This window comes from Myotis yumanensis, unplaced genomic scaffold (assembly GCF_028538775.1).
Source record: "Myotis yumanensis isolate MYYU_CA2020_CCGP unplaced genomic scaffold, mMyoYum1.0.hap1 SCAF_3, whole genome shotgun sequence".
NCBI classification, from domain to species: domain Eukaryota; kingdom Metazoa; phylum Chordata; class Mammalia; order Chiroptera; family Vespertilionidae; genus Myotis; species Myotis yumanensis.
Genome location: NW_027223754.1, coordinates 57,287,784 through 57,310,602, shown reverse-complemented (window position 1 = coordinate 57,310,602; position 22,819 = coordinate 57,287,784). Strand labels below are relative to the sequence as shown.

Below are 22,819 nucleotides of genomic sequence, written 5' to 3'. Positions count from 1 at the left end.
GAGGTGAGTCTGGAAAAGTCTCCAAAGGTATTAATACTCTAAATATTTCCCTTTGCATTCCCAGTTTTCCACATCCCCCTCCCCCAAATTTCCCACATTCCGTCTTGACAGATACAGGGACAAAGATAAGAGTGGCAGCTAGACCATCATTGTTTTAGATTATTTGTCATCAATAGTATTCTGATCTGACCAAGGAGAATGGTTACAAGTAGGTTCCAGAAAACATCTTACTGTTTTATAAACTACTAAGAGGGCAATAGAATTAACCAAAGGGAAGCTATTTCTAACTGACCTGCTAGTTCCACCTCTGCAGCCCAAAGATAGTTCCATCTGTGGGACTCATATATGCTTGCTCACAGGAAACAGTTTGCGGTGAGGAGAGCTCCGCAGGAGGAGATAGAGTAGGGCTCTCGCTGTCTGCTATTTCACAGCCATGTTTTACTGTTTCTCCTGGATGGCACGCCACAGAGTGTAATAAATCTCAGTTTGTTTATATTCTGTGTCTGTATTTGCACTTTGGTGATTATATTTGAATTCATGCAAGATCCTTTTTTTTTTTAAGAACTCGAGCATAATCTTCTCATTAATCCTGTCCTGTTTGTCTGTTATTAATAGGCCACTGTACAATGTATTCCGCTGCAAAACTCCACCAGGCATGACTAATTCAGATAATTAATTTGCTAGAACATTAACACCATCAAATGAGCCTGCTAAACCGGTAAATTTAAAGTAAATTAAACTTAATTTGCAGGTTATTGCAATTAAGTCTGCCTTGTCTTTCTGAGGGATTTCAACACCCTCAGTATTTAAGAGGCAATCATAATGCATGCAAGTGGGCGGGCTCTTTGGCTAATTAACACAAGAGTCTAATCTGCTTTTCAATTAGGGTGGATGTTTATAATGTGCTGGTGACAGTGTTGCGATTCAGTGCAGCATAACAGGAGTGCATGGCATAATTACAGCTGAAAAGAAAAGCTCATGCCGGGCCTTTTTAGGGGTTAATGAGACATTGGCAGCTTCCAGCTGAGGAGATCGAGCCAGTTTAGTGCGGCTTCAAGAGGAAACCACCCATAGGGGTTTCCTTTGAAGTGTCAAAAGGTCCCCTTGTTCTGGGTGGCTTATGTTTCATTTGTCTGAGTGGCATATCAAAAATTGATGAGCTGCCAGCAGCAGTCCCTGTGACATTAATTCACCAATTGTGTTTCTAATAGTTTCATCCTTAAATAAATTTGGGATGATGAGAATGGTAAGGAGAGTCAAGGTTCTGAAAACAATGAGGAGGGCCAGGCTGTCACAGGGAGTTTATACAGCACAGATAAATGTAGCAGCCGCAAATGCTGAAGACACACCTGACCTGCTGTGCCCTGGGTTATTCGCTGGGGGAAGACAAAGATGTATGATGCCTGTGCCTTCCGCTGAACAACAGTCGCTCAAAACACTAATAAAGACGTGGCGTTCACTGGCGCCTGGTTGAACTTCTAACTGCACAGGAGAGGAATCTTAGATTAGCGCGTCAGAAGATGAAGCTCCGTGGAGGGTGAGGCAGCTCCTCAGAAATACTCTTAACTAAGCCCCCTGTACACCAGGGCAGAGGCTGAGGGGACACAGCCCAGCATTAATGTTATAAGATAATGCCTATGCTTGTGGTAAAGAAATAAATGCTCCCTCCTTCGTGTCTGCCGGTAAACACAAAACCGAGGTGGTGGGAGGCTCCGTTGGAAACTGAGTGTGTGGCAATGTATTCGTGGAGAAACCCTCTTCCAGTGCAGTTATAGGCACTGAAAGCATGTACTGGTAGATGTTCTGTAGTTATACAATGAGGAAAAGAGAACTTGGAAATGATAGCTCTTTCTGGGATAATGACCATACATGACATGCCCAAAAGTTATCTGTGCTGGAATGACCAAGGTCACAATCTCAAATGGAAAGTTAGAGACATCAAAATTCATGCAAAAATAAAGGTTCTCACCACCACTGGGCTACATTGTTGTTGTTTTTTTAAGAATACCAAATTATGTATGACTAGAGGCCCGGTGCACAGGATTCATGCACTGGTGGGGGGCATGGCCTGCGGGGATTGGCCCTCTGCAGGAGCGCCACTCATCTTGGTCAGCTGAGTAGCTGTGGACCTGCCCTCTGAACAGCTGCTCCTGCTGTGGGAGTGCCACTCAGCTGAGCGGTGCTCCACTGTGGGAGCACACTGACCACCAGTGGAAAGCTCCTGCATTGAGCATCTGCCCCCTGGTGGTCAGTGCGTGTCATAGCGACTATTGTTCTGGTCATCCTGCCATTCAGTCGCTGGGCTTTTATTATATAGGATTATTATAAAAGACATTCCAGCTCTGGCCAGTGTGGCTTAGTAGTAGAGTGTTGGCCTGTGCATGGAAGGGTCTCAGGTTCAATTCCTAGCTGGGGTGGGTATGGGATGCAATTAGTCATGTGTCTCTCTCACATTGATGTTTTTCTCTCTTCTCTCTCTCTCTCTCTCTCTCTCTCTCTCTTCCTCTCTTCCTCCCACCCTCCCTCCCTCCCTTCCACTCTCTCTAAGAGTCAATGGGAAAATATCCTTGATGAGGATTAACAACAAAAAAAGTCATTCCAAAGATGGTCCTTCTTTTGGCCTTCCTGTAACATGCGTGAAGTAAGTTACAGCTGGGTAAAAGACCACCATTTCATAGATGTGAATGAGACAGTCAAATGATTTATTCCAGTTACTTGAGGAAAGATCCATTATCCAAATGAACTGCAAAATCTCCTTAACTAGTTCTGATATAAGCATAGCCAAAGAAAGTCATGACATATTACAACAGGTATTGCTGAGTAAATGTATTTGTGAACAGAACAAACAGTGTTCTTCCATCCATGAAGATTACACATAGTAGACAGGAAACCATCAGTTATTGGTAAATGCAAAGATGACTATAAAACAGAATACTATGACTTTTAAGCTGAGCTCAAAATGATACTGAAAAGTTTTAAGTAGGAAATGACCTAATTTATAGTTTCAAAAGATCACTTTGGTTGCTGTCAGGAAAACAGAAATCAAAGGGTGTGACGCTATAAGAATGGAAGCAATGAGACCATTTAGAAGACTATTCATGTCCTCCGGAAACTATCACCAAGCTAGTCCAATCTTTTGGATTTGAACTATGATTTAGAGGTAGATTCAGCAAGTCTTGCTGTATAGGGTATTGAAATGATGAATAAATTAGTAGACATTTACATGGCAATGTCAAGTTGGAAGTTGAATATATGAGTCTGGATATTAAGGGTGACGACAGAGCTAAAGATATAAAATAGGGAGGCATCATCCTGCAGTTGGTATTCAAAAACATGTACTGGCTGATTACCCCTGTAGAGAGTAAGTTTAGAGTAGAGGAAGAGTCCTCAGGTAAAGTTACACAGAGAGAGAAGCCTGCAAAGGAGGTAGAAGCTGAATGACCACTAAGGTAGGAAAGAAACAAAAACACATGAATACAAAGAAGGGTGACACTGGAAACAAAATAAAATGTTTCTAGAAAAAGGGAGCAGTCAGCTGTATTGAATTGTAATGAGAAGCTGAATAAGACAAAAAGAGTCAAAATGTCCATTGGATTTAGCATCATGGAGGTCAACCATGACCTTGACTGGATCCATTTCAATAATGTGTAAGGCCAGAAGGAAGGCTGGTTGGGGCACATTGAGGAGAGAATGCGAGATGAGGAAATGCAGAAAGTAAGGTAAAAAAGAAATGGACTTGTGGCCAGAGGGAATATGAGAGCCCAAAAGATAGTTTAAAATTGAGAAAGAGCATATGTGTCCATGTTGATAGCAATGATCCAGGAAAGAGGAAAACATTAATTACAGAGAGAGAGAAAAGGGCATGGGACCCAGTGCACATGAAATCTTGGCCTTTGGTGAGAGTAGAAGCTCTTTAGCCTGAAAACTGATGAAGAATCTGGAACTGGGTTATTTCACTGACCATAATATCCTCGAGGTTCATCTATTTTGTGGAATATTACAGAATTTTCCTTCTTTTTAAGACTGAATAATATTACATTGTATCTATATACCACATTTTCTTTATCCACTCACCTGTTGATGGACATTTATATTGTTTCAACATCTTGGCAATTGTGAATAGTACCGCAGTGATCATAGGAGTGCTAATATCTCTTCAAGATCTTGATGTCAATTAGTTTGAATAAATACCCAGAAGTAGAATTACTGGATCATTTGGTAGTTCTATTTTTTTTAGGAACTTCTTTTCTGTTTTCCATGCACTTAAAATAGACATTATTATTATACTAAAATGAAAGTATGTAAAGCACTTTAATATTTTAAAAAATACATCTTAATTTTTAAAATATAGAGTTTACATTTAAGTAGATATTTAAATCGATAGCTACTCTTTTGTCCTTTGTTCTGCTCTTACACTAGTAATAACTACATTGATATAACATATTAATATTTATAAACTGTTTTCGTCCATAATAGCTCATTGGATCTTCACAACCATATAAGCCACATAGCATTACTCACCAAGTAGTAGATTAATTAATTGCATCCACACTAGTTAAGTGAATTGCCCTAGGTCACAGCTATAGAAAAACAGATTGTAACTCAGGACTTCCAACTTCAGATCCCAGATCTTTCTACTCAGCATCGTCAACAATTAGATGAAGACTCTTTGAAATCTGGATGAGTGAGAAATCAGCAAAGTTGTAGGTACTATTTCTATGAATCTGGTTGACAGGGTGCTAATTCACAATGGGAGGAGAGAGAAGTTAGAACAGAGTATAAAATCAAGAAACTGAATTGCTTTTTCACTCAAAAAACTGACTGTAGAGAGAACTTTGTTCATATCTATGAGTCAGGGTGGCCTAGAATGGAGATTGTACTGTAGTTACTAAGAACCCAAAGTCTAAGTACCTTAAAAAAAACAACTAAGTTAATTCTCACTCATGTGACAAGGCCTGTGATCAATGTAATCACTCAGATTATGGATATCCACACCACAGAATCAGGAAAAAGAGGGCTGGTGAGCAATGACCGCTCTCCTCCCCCGAGTTATCTTTTTCCTCAGTCCCCCAGACTGTCCTGCTAAATAAGTGGTATCATCACATCTCCAGGCACCCAGGTTCCAAATCTGGGGCTCCTTTTAATTCTATCCTATCCAGACCTTGCTAATCAGTTAACAAGTCCTGTAGATTTTTCCTTTCTTATATTTCTGATTTCAGTGTCTTCATTTGAGGAATCTCTTAAGGTCAATGCATGTTGTATAAGAGAGCTTCTGCTATAAACACAACTTGAGAAAATAGTTATTGACTTCATACAAGACCCATGTTTTAATTCTAGAAGAACACCAGAAAGAGCACAAACCTTGGCATCAGAAGGCTTTAAATTTTTATTCTGTGATGTTCTCTGTAATATTTTTTAGTTCATTTAAATTCTTTTTTTGAAATATTAAATGAACTTTATTTTGTCATTATTTTTAATTAATTTTTATTTTAAAATTATAATGTCATACCTACTTGAATAAGAGGAATTATGGCATAAGTTAAATAACAGTAGCTAAACTAGAAAAAGATAAAAATTACTTTAAAGAGAAAACCATGCAGACATTCTGCTGTGGTTGCAAGTGTTCAGTACCCAGCGGCTGTGGAAACTTGAGTCAAACCTACAGGTGACCCTGGGTTCTTGAACTCTTACTGCATGACCCTCCTCCTTCCTGGGGGTCCTGATGACCCAGGGGGGTTCCCTCACACTTACAGGCCTCTGTGGGCTGTGGGAAAGGCTGGAACTTGGACTTGACCTTGGCCAGCATTTGCCTGTTGTGATCATTTTCTTTCCTTAGCTCCTTGAACTTTCCCTCAGTTGACATGACTGCTATCCAGGTTTCCTGAGCCATTTTTACATAGAAGATGGTTTCTGTTCAGTAGTAGAAAGTTCTTCTCTCCAATTCCTTGCCCATGTCTTTGGTCATCTTCTTGTAGAGGCTGTGAATCTGACATGCAGAGTTCATGTCTCTACACATGTTGAGAAGTTTCTTCTCCATTTTGAAGCAGTTCATTTCCTCATCAGTTTGGTGTTTGTTTCTTTTCTGAAGTTGGATTAAATGATCTTCAAGTGATTCAGGCAGAACTAGAAGTTTCAGCTGCCAAATCTCATTTTCTAGGTTTGAATTTTCTTTCTGCAATGATGAGTCCTCCATTTGGAGATTTGTTACCAGTCCTGTGAACTCTTCATTCATTTTCTTTTTCTCCCACAATTGTCTGGCTAGTTCACAATGTTCCTCTTCAGGACTTTGAAGGGACACATTGAAGTTGGCATTATCAGAGACACTCTCCAGATCAACTTATGACTGAAGGACAGAGAGATTGCTGTTTTCTGCTTCCCTGTTTTGTTCGACCTTGCACTTCACCTGACTAAGTGATCTCTAAGGAAATCAGGCAAAGGGATGGTCTGGAGCAGTTTTCAGCCACTGATATTAATGGGCTGTTTTTATCTTTCAGGACCTGCTTCATTCACTTTGGATTGCTCCAGCGTGTCTTTCTCCCCCTCCTTTTCCTGGACTCTTCACCTCTATCTCATAATTTCTTGGTGGCGCAGTTGTGGATTTTCTGAAAAATGAAGGTTTTCATTGAAATCATTTGTTATTTTCTTCTGAAGTTGTTCCCCATTGATCTCTGTGATTTTGAGATGGGCTTTTCCTCAGGCAGCTGGGAAAGTTGAGGAGACTGACTTTTCCATGCCTTTACCAGAGCCAAACATGTCCTAAAGTGATGACCAGTTCAAGTCTGTGTTCAGTACTAACAAGCATAAGGTCTGTGTCATGGGAGGACTGCACCCTGTGGACTGAGAGAGCCATCAGCTTGTGGCATTGGTCCAATATTCTCACTACATCTCCCACAGACTTCATCACGAGCAGTATGCCTTTTGTCTATGCTTTCACACTTCCTCAAGTGTGCCATCTCTTTACTATCAAAGACACCACCACCACCACAGCACATACCGGGATCTCCCGGGGAAATGCATGGAGACCTGGGACGTGTCTCAAGCTTTCAGCAATCACCAGCAGAGCACCACAAAGGTCCTCCAGGAGCATCCTGAAGGTCGATGCGGTGGCAGACAGTGGCAGACGGTAGGCTTTTGGGGCTCACACTCTATCTTCTAGTGCCAGTGTCCTGTGGGCCACAACTGACCACTCAGAACCCTCGAGTGTTCTGTCTATTAGGTAAACAGGTACCCAGCAGCCAGGACATATCTGTTGGGTTGGGGGAGAGGAGGCCAGCCGGTTCTAGAAAACACTTTTCCCTAACTTAGTTCTGAAACAGAAATTAATCTGTTCAATACTAACAAGCACGAGGTCTGTCCCAGGTATACAGGCACTGGGGCAGGTGGAGCGGCTGACTGCAGTCTGAGTATAGAGAGCTCACATATAAGCCTTTGCCTCCCTCATAAAGTGTCCCTTACTATTTTTTTATAAATATATTTTCACTAATTTCAGAGAGGAAGGGAGAGAGAGAAAGAGAGATAGAAGCATCAATGATGGGAGAGAATCATTGATTGGCTGCCTCCTACATACCCCACACTGGGGATCAAGCCCAGAACCCAGGCATGTGCCCTGACCGGGAATCGAACCGTGACCTCCTGGTTCATAGGTTGATGCTCAACCACTGAGCCACACAGGCTGGGCTGCCCCTTACTATTAACACTTGCATTAGGGTGGTGCGTTTGTTACAATTGATGAACCAATATTGTTACAGTGTCAACCAACATCCATAATTTACATTAGGGTTCACCCTTTGTGTTGTGTAGTTCTATGAGCTTTAACAAATGCAGAATGTCATGCATCCCCATTACAGTATCATACAGAATAGTATCACAGTCCAAAAAACCCCCTGTGCCTCACATGTTCATCCCTCACCCTCTCCTCTTGAACCTGTGGAAACCACTGATGACTTTTCTGATTTGGAAGGCTGCTTTATCTGATATTAATACAGCTACTCTTGCTTTTTAATTTGTAATTGCTGTTGACATTCAATATTATTTTGTACTAGTTTCAGGTGTACAGAACAGTGGTTAGACAATTATGTAATTTATAAAAATCATCCCCCTGATAAGTCTAGTACCCACCTGGCAACCATACATAGTTCTTACAATATTATCAACTATATTCCCTATGCTGTACTTTACATCCCCATGACTATTTTCTAACTACCAATTTGTATTTTTTAATCTCTTCACCTTTTTTTTGCCCAGTCCCCCAATTCCCCGCCCATCTGGCAACTATCAGCTTGTTCTCTGTATCTTTGAGTCTGTTTCTGTTTTGTTTGTTTGCTTTGTTCTTTAGATTCCATATATAAGTGAAATCATATGGGATTTATCTTTGACTTATTTCGCTTCGCATAATACCTCCATGTCCATCCATGCTTCCACAAGTGGTAAGATTTCATTCTTTTTTTTGTGGCTAACATTCTATTGTAGATGTGCCACATCATCTTTATCCAACTGTCCATTGATGGGCACTTAGGCTGTCTTTCCATATCTTGGCTGTTGTAAATGACACTGCAATGAAGATAGGGGCACATATCTTTTTTTCAAATAAGTGTTTTGTTTTGTTTTTCAGATAAATATCCAGAAGTGGAATTGCTGGGTCATAATGTAGTTCTGTTTTTAATTTTTTGAGGAAACTCCATACTGTTTTCCATAGTGGCTGCACCAATTTACAACCCCACCAACAGTGCCTGAGGGTTCTCTTTTCTCCAAGTCCTCACCAATACTTCTTGTTTGTTCATTTATTGATGATAGCCATCTGACAGGTGGGAGGTGATATCTCATTGTGATTTTAATTTGCATTTCTCTGATGATTAGTGATGTTGAGCAGCTTTTCATATGTCCATTGTCTATCTGTATGTCTGTCCTCTTTGGAGCAATGTCTATTCAGGTCCTCTGCCCATTTTTTAATTGGGTTGTTTTTTGTTGTTAGCTTATATGAGTTCTTTATAAATTTTGTGTATTAACCCCTTATCAGATGTATCATTGGTGAATATGTTCTCCCATTCAGTAGATTGTCTTTTCATTTTGTTTATGGTTTCCTTTGCTGTGAAAAACCTTTTTAGTTTCATGTAGTCCAATTTGTTTATTTTTTTGTTTGTTTGTTTTCCTTGCCTGTGGAGATATATCAGAAAAAATTTTTTACTAATAGCTGTGTCAGAGAGCTTTCTTCCATGTTTTCTACTAAGAATTCTATGGTTTTGGGTCTTACATTTACATCTTTAATCTATTTTGAGTTATTCTTGTGTATGGTGTAAGTTGGTGATCTAGTTTCATTTTTCTCCATGTGTCTGTTCAATTTTCCCAACACCATTTATTAAATAGACTGTCTTTACCCCATTGTATATTCTTGCCTCTTTTGTCATAGATTAATTTATTATATAGATATGGGTTTATTTCTGGGCTGTCTGTTCTGTTCCATTGATTTTTGTGTCTGTTTTTATGCCAGTACTTTGAATATTAAATCCTTGTTTTGATATCAGGTAGTATGATACCTTCAACTTTGTTCTTCTTTCTCATGATTACCATGACTATTTGGGGTTTTGGTTTGGTTTCTTATAAGTTTAAAATTATTTGTTCTAGTTCTATGAAAAGTGCCATTGGTATTCTGATAGGGATGGCATTGAATGTATAGATTGCTTTGGGGAATATGGACATTTTAATTATGTTAATTCTTCTTGTTCTTGAGCACAGTATATGCTTCAATTTATTGATATCTTCTTCAATATTTTTCTTCTGTGTCTTATATTTTTCCAAATTCAGGTTTTTTATCTTCTAGGTTAAATTTATTCCTAGGTATTTTAATCTTTTTGATGTATCAACTGGTTGCCTCCCACATGTGCCCTGAGCAGGGTCAGGTCCAGGGAGCGAATCTGCAACCCAAGCACGTGCCCTTGATCATTTATATTGTTTTTTAGACTCCATTTTGTTTATTTCCACTCTAACCGTTATTATTTCCTACTTTCTACTCACTTTGGGTTCTATTTGTTGTTCTCTTTCTAGTTTAGTTAGGTGTAAAGTTAGATTGTTTTTTTGTGATTTTTCTTGTTTCTTGAAGTAGGCCTGTATTGCTATGAGTTTCCCTCTGAGGACTATTTTGCTGTGTCTCATAGATTTGGGGTCATTGTGTTTTCATTTTCATTTGTCTCGAGGTATTGATTCTTTATCTCATTGTAAACCCATTCTTTGTTTAGTAGTATGATATTTAGCCTCCATGTGTTTTTCAGGGTTTGTTTGTTTGTTTCTAGTTTCATACCATTGTAGTCCAAGAAGATGCTTGATATGATTTCAATCTTCTTAAATTTTTTGAGGCTTATTTTGTGGCCTAACACATGGTTTATTCTTGAAAATGTCCCATATGCACTTGAAAAGAACATATATTCTGTTGTTTTGGGGTAAAATGCTCTAAAAAATATCAATTAAATCCATGTAGTCTCATGTGTCATTTAAAGTTGCTGTTTCCTTGATTTTTTTATCTGGAAGATCTACTTATTAATATCAATGGGATGTTAAAGTACCCTACTATGACTGTTTCCATCCATCTCTCTATGTTCATCAATATTTGGTTTATATATTTAGATGCTTCTACATTGGATGCATAAATGGTTACAATGGTTATATTTGCTTGTTGGATTGACCCCTTTATCATTATGTAATCTCCTTCTTTGTTTCTTATTATAGCCCTTGTTCTAAAGTCTATTTTGTCTGATATAAGTATTTCTACCCCACCTTTTTTTATTTCCATTTGTATGAAATTTCTTTTTTCATCCCTATACTTTCAGTCTGTGTGTGTCTTTTGATCTTAAGTGGGTTTCTTATAATCAGCATTTGTATGAGTCTTGTTTTCTTATCCACTCAGCTATTCTGTGTCTTTTGATTAGAGCATTTAATTCATTTACCTTTAAAGTGCTTATTGATAGGTCATAGCTATTACAATTTTATTTTTTATATTTATGTTCTCCCCCCTCCTTTCTCTTCTTAAAGAAAATCATTTAGCATTTTTTAATAATAAATGATAAACACTAGCTTTTTCTTGTCTGTGTAGCTCTTTATCTATTCTTCAGTTTTAAATGATAACCTTGCTGGGTAGAGTATTTTTGGTTGTAGGTCCTTGCTTTTCCTCACTTTGAATATATTGTGCTAATTCCTCCTAGCTTGGGAAGTTTTTGTTGAGAAATCAGATGATAGTACAATGAGAGCTCCCTTGTAGGTAACTAACAACTTTTATCTTGCTGCTTTTATGTCTCCCCTCTCCTTCTTTGTCTTTAATCTTTGGCAGTTTAATTATAATATGTCTTAGTAGGGGTTTCTTTTGGGTTCATTTGGTTTGGGACTCTTGAACTTCTTGGACTTGTATGTCTATTTTCCTTGCCAGGTTAGGGAAGTTTTCACTCATAATTTTTTCAAATAAGTTTTCAATTCCTTGCACTCTTTCTTCTCCTTCAGGTACCCCTATCATGTGAATGTTGTTATGTTTGATGTTGTCCCAAAGGTCCCTTAGACTATTCTCATTTTTTAAAGTTTTTTCTGGTTGCTATTCGAATAAGGTGTTTTCTGCTACTGTCTCTTCCAAATCACTGATTTGATTCTCTTATTCATCTTCTGCTGTTGATTCCTTTCAGTGTATTCATTATTTCATTTATTGTATTTGTCATTTCTGACTGGTTCTTTTTTATGGTTTCTATGTCCTTTTTTTATAATTACTATCTTTTTTGTTGAAATTCTCACTAAGTTCCTTTTGCAAACTTGTGGCCAGGCTTTTGAACTCTGTATCTGGTAGATTGTTGCCTACATTTCATTTAGTTCTTTTTCTGGAGTTTTCACATGTTCTTTCATTTGGGACATGTTTCTCTGTCTCCTCATTCTGGCTGCCTCACTGTGTTTGTTTCTGTGTATTCAGTAGATCAGCTATGTCTCTCAGTCTTAGCAAGGTGGCCTTATGTCATAGGTGCCCTGTGGGGCCCAGTGGCACAGTCTCCCTGATCATGTGAGCTGGACACTTTAAGAGTGCCCCGTGTGTGTGTGTGTGTGTGTGTGTGTGTGTGTGTGTCCTCCAGTTGTAGAACAGTCTTGAATGCTGTTGGCTTGTCAGTACATGGGATTTGCCCTCAGGCTGACTAGCTGTGAAGATTGACCATGACCAGAGCATACAAGCTGCTCTATAGGGGCTGACCCTACAGAGCAGGTGGTATTTGCCCTAGTGGGCTCTGGTGGCTGCTGAGACCACCCTTTGAGTATGTTTTTTGTGGAGCTACTTATGTGGTGATCTGAAGCCAACCACTGGGTGTGTTAATCATGGAACCTCTTAGGAGGGGCTCTAGTGCATACCAAGGTCAGTCACTGCCTGTGGCTGGCCCAGGGCCACTTGGTGAAAGCTACAAAGCTATCTGCATATGGTAGCTGCCTATACTGGACTTGGAGGCACATGAGAAAGGCCACCCTGCAAACCAAGGTTGGCTTCCACCTGTATTGGGCCTAGGGCAGCTCAGCAAAAGATACAGGGCACCCTGAGGTCTACCACCAGCTCTGGCTGCCCATGAGTCTCAGCTGTGGAAAGATCCTCAGGCTGTTTATGAGGTGGATTAGGCAGGATCTCAGAGAGTCACCAGTGTGTGGCTAGTCTTGTTCACCAGGACAATGCAGATTCAGATTTTGTGCAGAGCTGAGCCTGGGGCCACTAAACAAAAGGCACAGAGCACACCCAGGCTAGTCACCATCTGCCTGGGACCCTCAGACCTTTGGCAACTTTTCAAGAAAGACTCCAGTGTTGACCAAGGTTGGCTTTCTGCCATCAACATAGACTCTGGTGGTCCTCAAATTGGGTGGGGTGGGGTGGGGCCTCAAATAGTCATCAGGGTGGAGCAAGTGGAGATCAGCAAGCCAATGTGGGTTCAGATTTAATTGTGTAGGAGGAGGGCTCAAAACAGTGACAATGGCCACTATTCCTTGAGCCTTTGCCCTGAAGCCACACAACTCAGTTTCTCTCTGTAAGTCTCTGGTGGCTCCCTAGTCTGGTGCTTCCTGCGCTGGAGCCCAGGGTGAGTTCAAGTGAGCAAATAAGTCTGTGCTTTAGGAACATATCTGGCCCTAGCCGGTTTGGCTCAGTGGGTAGAGTGTCGGCCTACAGACCAAAGGATCCCGGGTTCTGTTCCAGTCAAGGGCATATACTTCAGTTGGAGGTTCTTCTTCAGCTCGGGCCCTGGTCAGGGCTTGTGCAGGAGGTAACCAATCATTGTGTTTCTCTCATATCGATATTTCTTTCTGTCTTTCCCTCTGTCTTCCACTGTCTTTAAAATTCAATGGAAAAAATATCCTCGGGCGAGGAAAAAAATAACATATCTGGGTTTCCAGCTGGCTTCCATCTCACCTGGATGGCCAGCATCCCCACTGGTTTTCACAGCCAGATGTTGTGGAGGCTTCTCTTCCTGGCACTGATATTCTGGGCTGAGGAGCCCAGTGTGGGGCTAGGGCAGGTCACTCAATTTCTGTAAGCATGGATTTCTATATCTGTAAAATGGGTATAATAGAATTCTTATGCCACAATGTTGTAGTGAGGATTAAATGTTGTCATAGGTGCTAAAGTACTTTGTAAGTTATAAAACCCTATACACATGGTAGGAATTATCAATATTAATATTAATGTGAGCCAGGCAGTAATAACATTGAAGCAATTAGCAGCTGTTAATACACTAAACATAACTATAATAGGATTTGCTTGTCCTAATGAACTATGGAATGGCTTTACTTAAAGGGCAAAGCAATCTTAATTTATTCAAGCATCCACTAAGCACATATCATACAGTGGTTGCTATGCTAGGTGCAATAGACTATGCAAGCCTACAAAGATAGTTTCTATCCTCATGGACACTAATAATAATAATCTAAGACAAGACTGTGTTATATGGCAAAAACAGAAAAAGTTAAAATAATTTGAGATATTTAAAGAGGAAAGGCTACTTGCAACAGGAATCATCAAGGAAGATTTAAGTGAGGTGTAGTATCTCAGCTGGACATTTAAGGGATAAGGTTTCAACAAGTGAAGGCTGTAACTGTGTATGGAACATGGCCAAGTCTGAGTAAAGAGAGCAGTGCCACCTCATACTAGCTTTGTGACTCTGCACATTGACTTAACTTCCAATCATGTAGGTCTGGGGTGAGGAGTTAGAAGTAAAATGTGAAAGCAAAGTTTCTCAGACTGTAATGTGTTAACACACATGGAGAGCTTGTTACAATGCAGGTCTGGGTGGAGCCAGAGCTGCTGCCTTTCTAAGGAGCTCCCAGGTGATGCTGGTGCAGTAGATCTGTGGGCCACCCTTGAGAAGTGGGATGTAAATGCCTTTGTCCAGTGCCTAGAACTTAATAGTGCCTGCTGGATAAATGTTTCTGTTCATGGAATTATTCCCAAATCACTGAATGGTGGAAGATAAAATCCAAGATATAAAAGTGTAGGACCTGTTCACCAAAGTTTGCCTGGAATTCCTACAGATTTCTCACATCAAAACATATTTTTCAAACATGAAGAAATCACAATTCTTAAATGAAAAAGATAAAGGAGATCAATCTCCTTTATTTTTTACCTTTACCTTTAAGAATCAGCCTTTAATATGGAGTATAGATATTTTTCATTTAGAAATCAATACTACCTCTACTTAAACAAATGTTTGGCTCTTTTAATAGCCATAATAATCATTTGAAGCTCTGATTCATCAGTTTTTAAACAATTTGAGAACAAAAGTGATGACAATAGCTAAGCATTACTTTGTCAGGCTATAGTTAATATCCATTTTAATTAGACCACAAGAATATTTTAATTCTCATATAACATTTCTCATTATAATGATTCTCACAAAACACTTAAATGTACTTCAAACAAGTCTATACATGTGCCCATTGTTGTAGCTGTCTTATAATATTACCAGGGGCCCAGTGCATGAATTCGTGCACCTTGACAGGAACTGTGGGCTGCGAGGCTGCCCCTGCCCGGCCCCTCCTGCCATGCCCTCCCCCCACCCCCCGGTTCCCTGGCTGCCATCAGCCCCTGCTGCCACTGCTCCCATGCGCTACACCAGCCCCACTTGCACTCACTGACAGTGCTGAGCGATTGGGACCAGCGCTAGCAGCAGGTGTGAGTGGGGCCTATGCTATCAGCGGGTACCAGTGGTGGCTGCTGCCCTGATTGCCCCTCAGAAGCTGGGGGAGGTGGAGAAGCCCTCAGGGGCAATCGCGGCCGGCAGCCACCACTCGCACCCACTGATGGCGCTGAGCCATCGGGACTGGTGCCGGGAGGCAGCAGTGGTGTGAGCAGCAGCTCTGGCGCTGGCAGCGAGTGCAAGCGGTGCCAGCAGCAGGTGTGAATGCCCAGTGGGACCGCAGCATGTGGGAGCAAAGTATTTTCAGTAACCACCAGAGGCTCATCCCAATTACAGTGACCAGTGCCCACCTTAGTCTGCACCCCGCCCCCCCGCTCACCTGCTCCACCATCCTGCCACAGCCAATGCCCGCCATGTTCTATGCTCTGCCACCTGCTGCTGAAGCCTGCCATGTTCTATGCCCCCTTGGTGGTCAGCACACATCATAGTGACTGGTTGTTCAGTTGTTCCACCTGTCTGTCTATTTGCATATTAGGGTTTTATAATATAGATATTGAGATACACTTCCCTCTAAATTCTCACCACATCATGGAACGTAATAAGAGCCACCTAACTGATGAGATTTCACATTCCTGACCAGGTGGCATCCCAGATAAACATGGATAATTTGGCTGGCATTATTGCACTCTTCAAGCTGAGATTTAATCACTTGCTTAAAAACACAGGGCATACTTACTCGGTATCTCTTCTGTTTTAAGAAAGAGAAAGCAATTTAGAAAAATAGATGATGTGTAAAAGATGAAATTCTATGATTTGAGCAGAATAACTTTAAGAATTCTTGAGATAATAATGTTTGGTCAGATCAGTAAGCATAATGAGTGCTTTTACATGGCAGCACCATCCACTGAAGTCCAGAAATAGCAGCTATGGCCATGCCTGCACACAGACTTTGCTAATCAATTTGGTCCAATGTGACAGTTGGTGCAGGCCTCAGAACCTGTGCAGACACAGAGCAGGATCATACATGATTCACTAGGCTGAATAACTAGCTACCCTTCTCAAGTTTTATTTTCCAAACACATATAGTATCTTTCCTTCTGAAGGCTCTAAATTAAATTTTAAAACACTGATAATTACCCACAGAGGACCTACTGCGTGCAAATGACAATGATGATGTAGATGATGATGATAACAATAATAAAAATATTTCTAGAAGATAGAAAGGTATATGTTTTCCCCTGCAGTAGCTTATAAATGAGGCATCAAGAAAGTAAATACATAAACATACACGGAAAGAATGCTTATGACATTCATGATAGCAATAATGACAAACCATCTGTTTGGGCTATGAGAATGTTTATATTACAGTGTCTTTATCTTTGATTTTTATGAAATAAGCCTTTAAAACTAAAAGAGAAATGAGAGCAATTTGAAAGAAAAAGAAACATGCAATCTTTAGTGCATGGTACAGTAGTTTTCTTTATTTTCTTTCTGAAAAGCATGGTGCAAGGATTGTTCTGGAATGCAAATCATCATAAATTCTGGCCTACAAGTGCATGACTAATCTAATTGCAGGCAGAGAGGATCGTGTGCTAATGCTCTCACTAGAGATCTGTACTAAATGATTTGCTCAGAGAGCAATTGATGCCCCTAGAAAACTTTGAAAAATGTTCTAGTTAGAAACAACTTTGTCCATGTCATATATTTTCTGTTTTTATCTCCATCATTTTTATTCTTTAGGACATTCGGATGAAAATTTCATCTCTTTTGCTAGAGGGTTCATATGCTTCTGCTTATTCCTCACCTGAAATCATGAGCTCATTTTGACAGTATAAGATGCCAAATTGTGTGTCATGGAAATCATAGTGCAGAACCCCAACCCCCAGTCACTACTCAGACAAGAAAAAAGAAAGAAAAAAAAAGAAAGGCCAGTAATTTATCTTCAGAGCATGAAACCCATTACTTATAAATTATTGTTAATTATATATTGAGATAAATATAGAATCATATTTCTACCAGCCTTGGAAATAGACAAGCTCTTAAAAATTTATTGGTGTAAAAAAATTATAAAAATTATTAAAAACTTTATTGGTGTCCTTAAGATTTGGATGATATAAAATAATAAGTCACTATGTATGCCTGCTGTCTTTTGAGATCCTCAAAAACATTACTGTAGAATTGCAAATACTGCAGTGAGTATAGCATCAGCTCTATTCAACTCTCCTTTATCTATTCAAATCGGGGAAACATTACTTTAAATAATATAGAAAAGCTGTTGGCCTGCCACATTGCACACCTCCATTGTTGTGTGCCACTTCGCTTCACCGAGCACTTGCCAGGCAGTTCAACCTGCCCAGAAACCTCAATGTGCAGAATCCAATGCTGTTAGTGCTCAGAAGATCATTACCCAACTCCATCTAGAAGAGCCAAAATTAACTAGTGGACTTGAAGTAGGGAAGAAATTTGTATAAAGGAATAAAATAGAGGAATTTATAGATTAGGAGGGCAATAAAATTGAATTGATTTCATGAATACATATGGAGTACCTTAACCTAGATACCATGAAGATTATCATTGACCAATATATAAGCATCATAAAATATTTTTAAAGGAGTAAGTAATAGAAATTCAATACATTTTGCCCCTCTACTATAGTTTATTTCATATTGACTGGATTTTCTTGGGATATCAATATACCAGGAGACTTAAGCTATTTCAGTTATCAGATAATTTCAGTTTCTAGACCTATAGCCTGGGTAAATGTAATTGAGACTAACAGAAATTTTGAAGGCCAAAGAACATCTTTGACTTACATAGCAGTTAAAATATATCCAACAAAACTTTTTTGAGTACTTCCTTTGTTGCTACTCACTAAATTAGGCAAAGAGTACTCAAAAATAAATAGGGCCAATTTCTTGCCCATTTGCTTTTCACAATCAATTATGAGATACATATAATTGAAATCCTAAGAAATAAACACTAGAAGAGAGTTACAGTTTAAATGCCATGAATGTACAGAGGAGAGAGCAATTAACTTAGCATGGGAAGTTAAAAAAGGGATAAAAGATGACTATTAAATTTGGCCCTATTAAAAGAATGAAATTGGAACAGAAAATGGGGGAAAATGACATTTTAGACTAAGCAAATATCCTATGCAGAAAATCAAAACTGTGGGGAAAAAATGTTCTCTGTTATGGGAAAAGTATACATCTGATTTTTTGTTCGTGTTTGTTGTTTTTGTTTTTTTAAAGCCTGATTTATAACATTAGAAATGTAGGTGAAAGATGGTTAGGAAATGGATGGAATATAATGTTTAAATGGATGTCATGCTAAAGAAAATTTAAATCATTTTGAATTAAAATTTTTCATATGAGAGACCTATAAGATCAGATCTGTGTTTCTGAAAGAGAAATGCTGGGCAGTCTAAAGAATAAATTTGAGGTAGGTGGGGTAGATAGCAGAAAGACAATTCAGGATACTAGTTTAATAGACCAATCAAGACAGGATGATAACCTGAACTAAAACAGTGAGACGAGGAATAAAGAACATGGAATGTTGACTGATGAGGAATATGGGATGAGAGAGAAAATACGTTGGGGGGAAATATAGCATTCTGAGCAAAAAGTGAAAGGGCATCAATATAGATAAGGAATTCCAAAGAATATGTTTTAAGGGAAAATATGTACTGGACAGGTTTCACTAATTGCTATAACAAACAATCTGAAATTTTTAATAGCTTAACAAATAGAACTATTTCATTTGTTTAAATTTCATTATTAAGGATGGGATGTCTCTGCTCCACACAGTCAACTGAAGGATTTAAGCTTCTTCCCTCTATGGTCATACCCAGCGGACAGGAAGTAGAGGGTGGAAAGTAAATGTAGGTTTTATGGACTAGACCTAGACATGTGCACATAACTTTAATCAACACTCTTTTAATCAAACTCCATCATTTTACTACACCTAACTGAAAAAAAAAAGGCTGGGAAATATGGTCTGGAGATATAACAAGGAGAAAGAAGGAAGTTAAATAATTTGTTGAAAAACTAACCAGTCTCTGCCATAGGTTAAGTGAAGATATCCAGAAAGCAGGTGGATCTCTAGAATTCAAGAAAAGCTATAATTGGAGATAAAGATATAGAAATCATAACTATACAGAAGAAAGAGGTAGTGTGGTCAAGGGACAGTATGTACCTTAAGAAAAGAAGTTACTTCTACAAAAGTACCTACTACACAGAGTGGATATGAAAATTAGGTATAGTTATTATACGACAATTCTCTATCCTTGCTTTCTGAATCATGGTCTTTTGGGGAACAGAGCAGTGTGATCTCATAAGAATATAGATGTGTGAGTGTTTCTGTCCCTGATCAATAAAATATCTATCTATCTATTGACCTATCTATCGCTACAGATTATATATATTCTGATAAAACACTGTAGAAGACACTGTACTAGGAACTTGGGATCTGGCTGTAAACATAAGCCTTTGTGGACCTAACATTCTTTCTATAGCATTAAAACGAAATAAGCCAGTCAGAGAAAGGTAAGTATACATGATCTCACTCATATGTGGAATCTAATGAACAAAATAAACTGATAAATAAAATAGAAACAGAGACATGGAAGCATGGAACAGACTGATGAATTTCAGAGGGAAGGCAGGGGGGAGAGGGGAGAGAGGAGAGAGTGATTAACCGGGGAACTGATATGCATATATGCATAACCCATGGACACAGACAAGACTGGTGAAGGCCTGGAGTGGGGGTAAGGGGTAGAAGAGGTTAATGGGGAGAAAAACATAGACAAACAAAAGAGACATCGGTAATACTTTCAACAATAAATATATATTAAAAAATTAAAAACAAATTGCTCCATTATTTCTATGATTTTATGATAAAAGAACAAATCAGAAGTACAGGATGGGATGAAATGATAGAAAAACTACTGACTGGTCTACTCTGACAAAGACTTATGAGAGACTTTCATATGGGCCACAAAGATGAATAAGTTATAAACTCCAGCCCTTAAAAATATAGCTGGTGACACCCTTTCCTGTGCCCTTTTAAGGTTGATGCAGTGCCTTAAGAGGCTAACACAGAAGGGTAAACTGAGTCTTCATAAAACCCAGAGAAGAGATGGTAAAACTCCTCTTTGGATCCTGTCTGGAGTCACAGCTGAAAAAAAAACAGCTGGTGAAAAGAAAGTGTAAGACCTTCATATAAACAAGTATATTACAGAACAGAAAGCTAAAAGAAAGATACAGATAAAATGCTTTTGAATGTCTGGGAGGGAGAGATGCCTCATGTAGGGAAGAAAGATATCCAACAAGAAAACACTGGTCTTTGCCATGTGCCTCCAAGGACACAATGTAGAAATGTGGTGGGGCTGGTCTTCTGGGGGCAGAAAGAGCCAGGCTAATTACAACTGTGGGAGGTGAAGCAGCATAAAAATGTTTAGGAAATAATTTTACTCTAATATACAGAGGGTGGGGGAAAACAGATAATCAGTTGAAAAGATCATGGAAACAGATACTAAAGGGCTGGATTGGATTGAAGAGACAATAGACCAGTGGTTTTCAACCTTTTTAATCTCATGGCACACATAAACTAATTACTAAACTGTAGCACACCAAAAAAATATATTAGCTGGATGGTGTGGCTCAGTGGTTGAGCATCTATCCATGAACCAAGATGTCATGGTTTGATTCCTGGTTGAACATACCTAGGTTGTGGGCTTGATCCCTAGTGAGAGGCATGCAGGATCAATGATTCTCTCTCATCATTGATGTTTCTATCTCTTTCTCCCTTCCTCTCTGAAATCAATAAAATAAATATATACATGATATGATATGATATTTTTGCCAATTTGACAAAAAATAGTTATAATTTTGATTCATTCATGCTAGACAACTATTGTTTTGTTGGCTGTTGTAATTTTTTACTTGACAATCCAAGGGAAAAGAGGTCTGACTCCTCACTGAACAGTCGGGTATTACATGTTTTAAAAATTCTTGCAGTACACAGGTTGAAAACCACTGCAATAGACTAAAGAAAATCACCTCAAAAGAGATCATGTGTGAATTGGATCATTGCAATGGCCATGAAGGAAAGCAGTGAGTCACAGGAATTAGAAGTGATAGGACATCACATTTTTCAGCAAGTATTTATTAAGCGCCTACTATGCACCAAATATTATTAGATTCTGGGGTCAAAACATTCTTTCCTTTCTCATTAATGCTTCAGGGAACAAAAGAGTGTCCATCTACACAGACTTCATATGTTGTAGTTCTTTCTTCCCTGCGTGGTGTTCTAGAAAGTTGTTACTGTTGTTCAATTCTTTGTACCCCACATGTCTTACAGTTATTGTTTTTTTACCAATTTGTCTGTAATAGCTAGCTGCTTCAGTGAGAAGTGAAATAGTGTCAAGCACTAGATATACTGAGCTCCACACGTACGTAGCTAGGTACTGCCATGTCACACTATATACATGTTATCTTGGCCTAACAGACTTTATATTTGCACCAACTGTGAACTGGCAGTTGGTATTTATATACAGCCTGTCCCCCAGGGCTGACCCATGGGCATGCGAGGCTTCCAGAGCTGGCAGCCCTCTATGAATGCTGATTGTGTAATGTGTTTTTATAGAAACAGATCCTAATGTGTGTTTTCAAACTCGGAGCTATCTATCTATGTACTCCTTCATTTAAAATAAAACACAAAGATGTTTAGCTGTGCAAATAGGAAAGGTGCTTCCAAATAGGTTTCAATTTGGGCCACTCTCCATAAATCTTTTCTGATATCTTTGCTTTCTGTTTTCAAAAGTAAAAAAAAGAAAAGCTATTGGAGTGTGAGCATATTAGAGTTTGTGTTGGTTATTCACAGTGTGAAATGAGCATCACTAAATAAAGCAACTGCCAAATAAATACATTCTGGTTACAAAGAGAACCCACTGTAGGCTGAAGTCTTAAATCTAATTAAGGAATTTCCAAATTCTGTATCTTTAAAACCTTACAACAACAACAAAACATACATTTCACTTGGGACCTGTGAATTGCTAGCTCCGTACATAAAAGAAACAGCTTGTTCTAAAGCTGAACTTCAGTAAATTACAGAGGCGGCATCTTTCATAACCCCATTACGAGGGAGCATTTGTCTGTTGAAACCTTTGGGTAGTAATGCCTGTGAGCACTTCTCACTGCCAACGGCTTCTTCACTAAGGGGTTAAATAAATATCATGCACAATTCTGAAGTCATTGTGTTGCTTTCGATAATTAAACCCTGAAATGAAAATGGTTACCGAAAGTGGTTTGTACATGAATAACTAGAAAATATAGGTTCAAGAAAAGTGGATTTTAGCAATAGGTACTCTCCCATGTCCATGCAAATAGCTGCTTGCTGGGTACACACATTTTCTAAATTTAAGATGGAAATCAGGCAGAAACTAAGATAACAAAGAAAGTTTCTCTGTGCTGTTGTAGAATAGAATAATCTTAATATGTTTCTGCATACCCAGAGAACAGATGTTTCTTTACTCATTCTTCCCTTTATCTATTTCGAAAGATATAAAGAGAAAAGAAAATTTTGGAATACTTCCAAATAGTACAAAATGTTCATGACTTGAAAAATTTTTGAAAAAAATAAATCTATGTTTTTGTCACAGTCCTTAGGCTATGTATATCTATACACTTGGA

The 22,819-nt window shown here is 39.0% G+C and overlaps 1 non-coding gene across 1 annotated transcript; it reads left to right on the top strand.

Moving 5' to 3' along the window:
* Positions 1 to 20,183: 20,183 nt before the first annotated feature.
* LOC139007916 (small nucleolar RNA SNORA26) lies at positions 20,184 to 20,305 on the top strand. Its single transcript, XR_011471042.1, has one exon. It is a non-coding gene; the product is annotated as a small nucleolar RNA SNORA26 (small nucleolar RNA).
* The last annotated feature ends 2,514 nt before the right edge of the window (positions 20,306 to 22,819 follow it).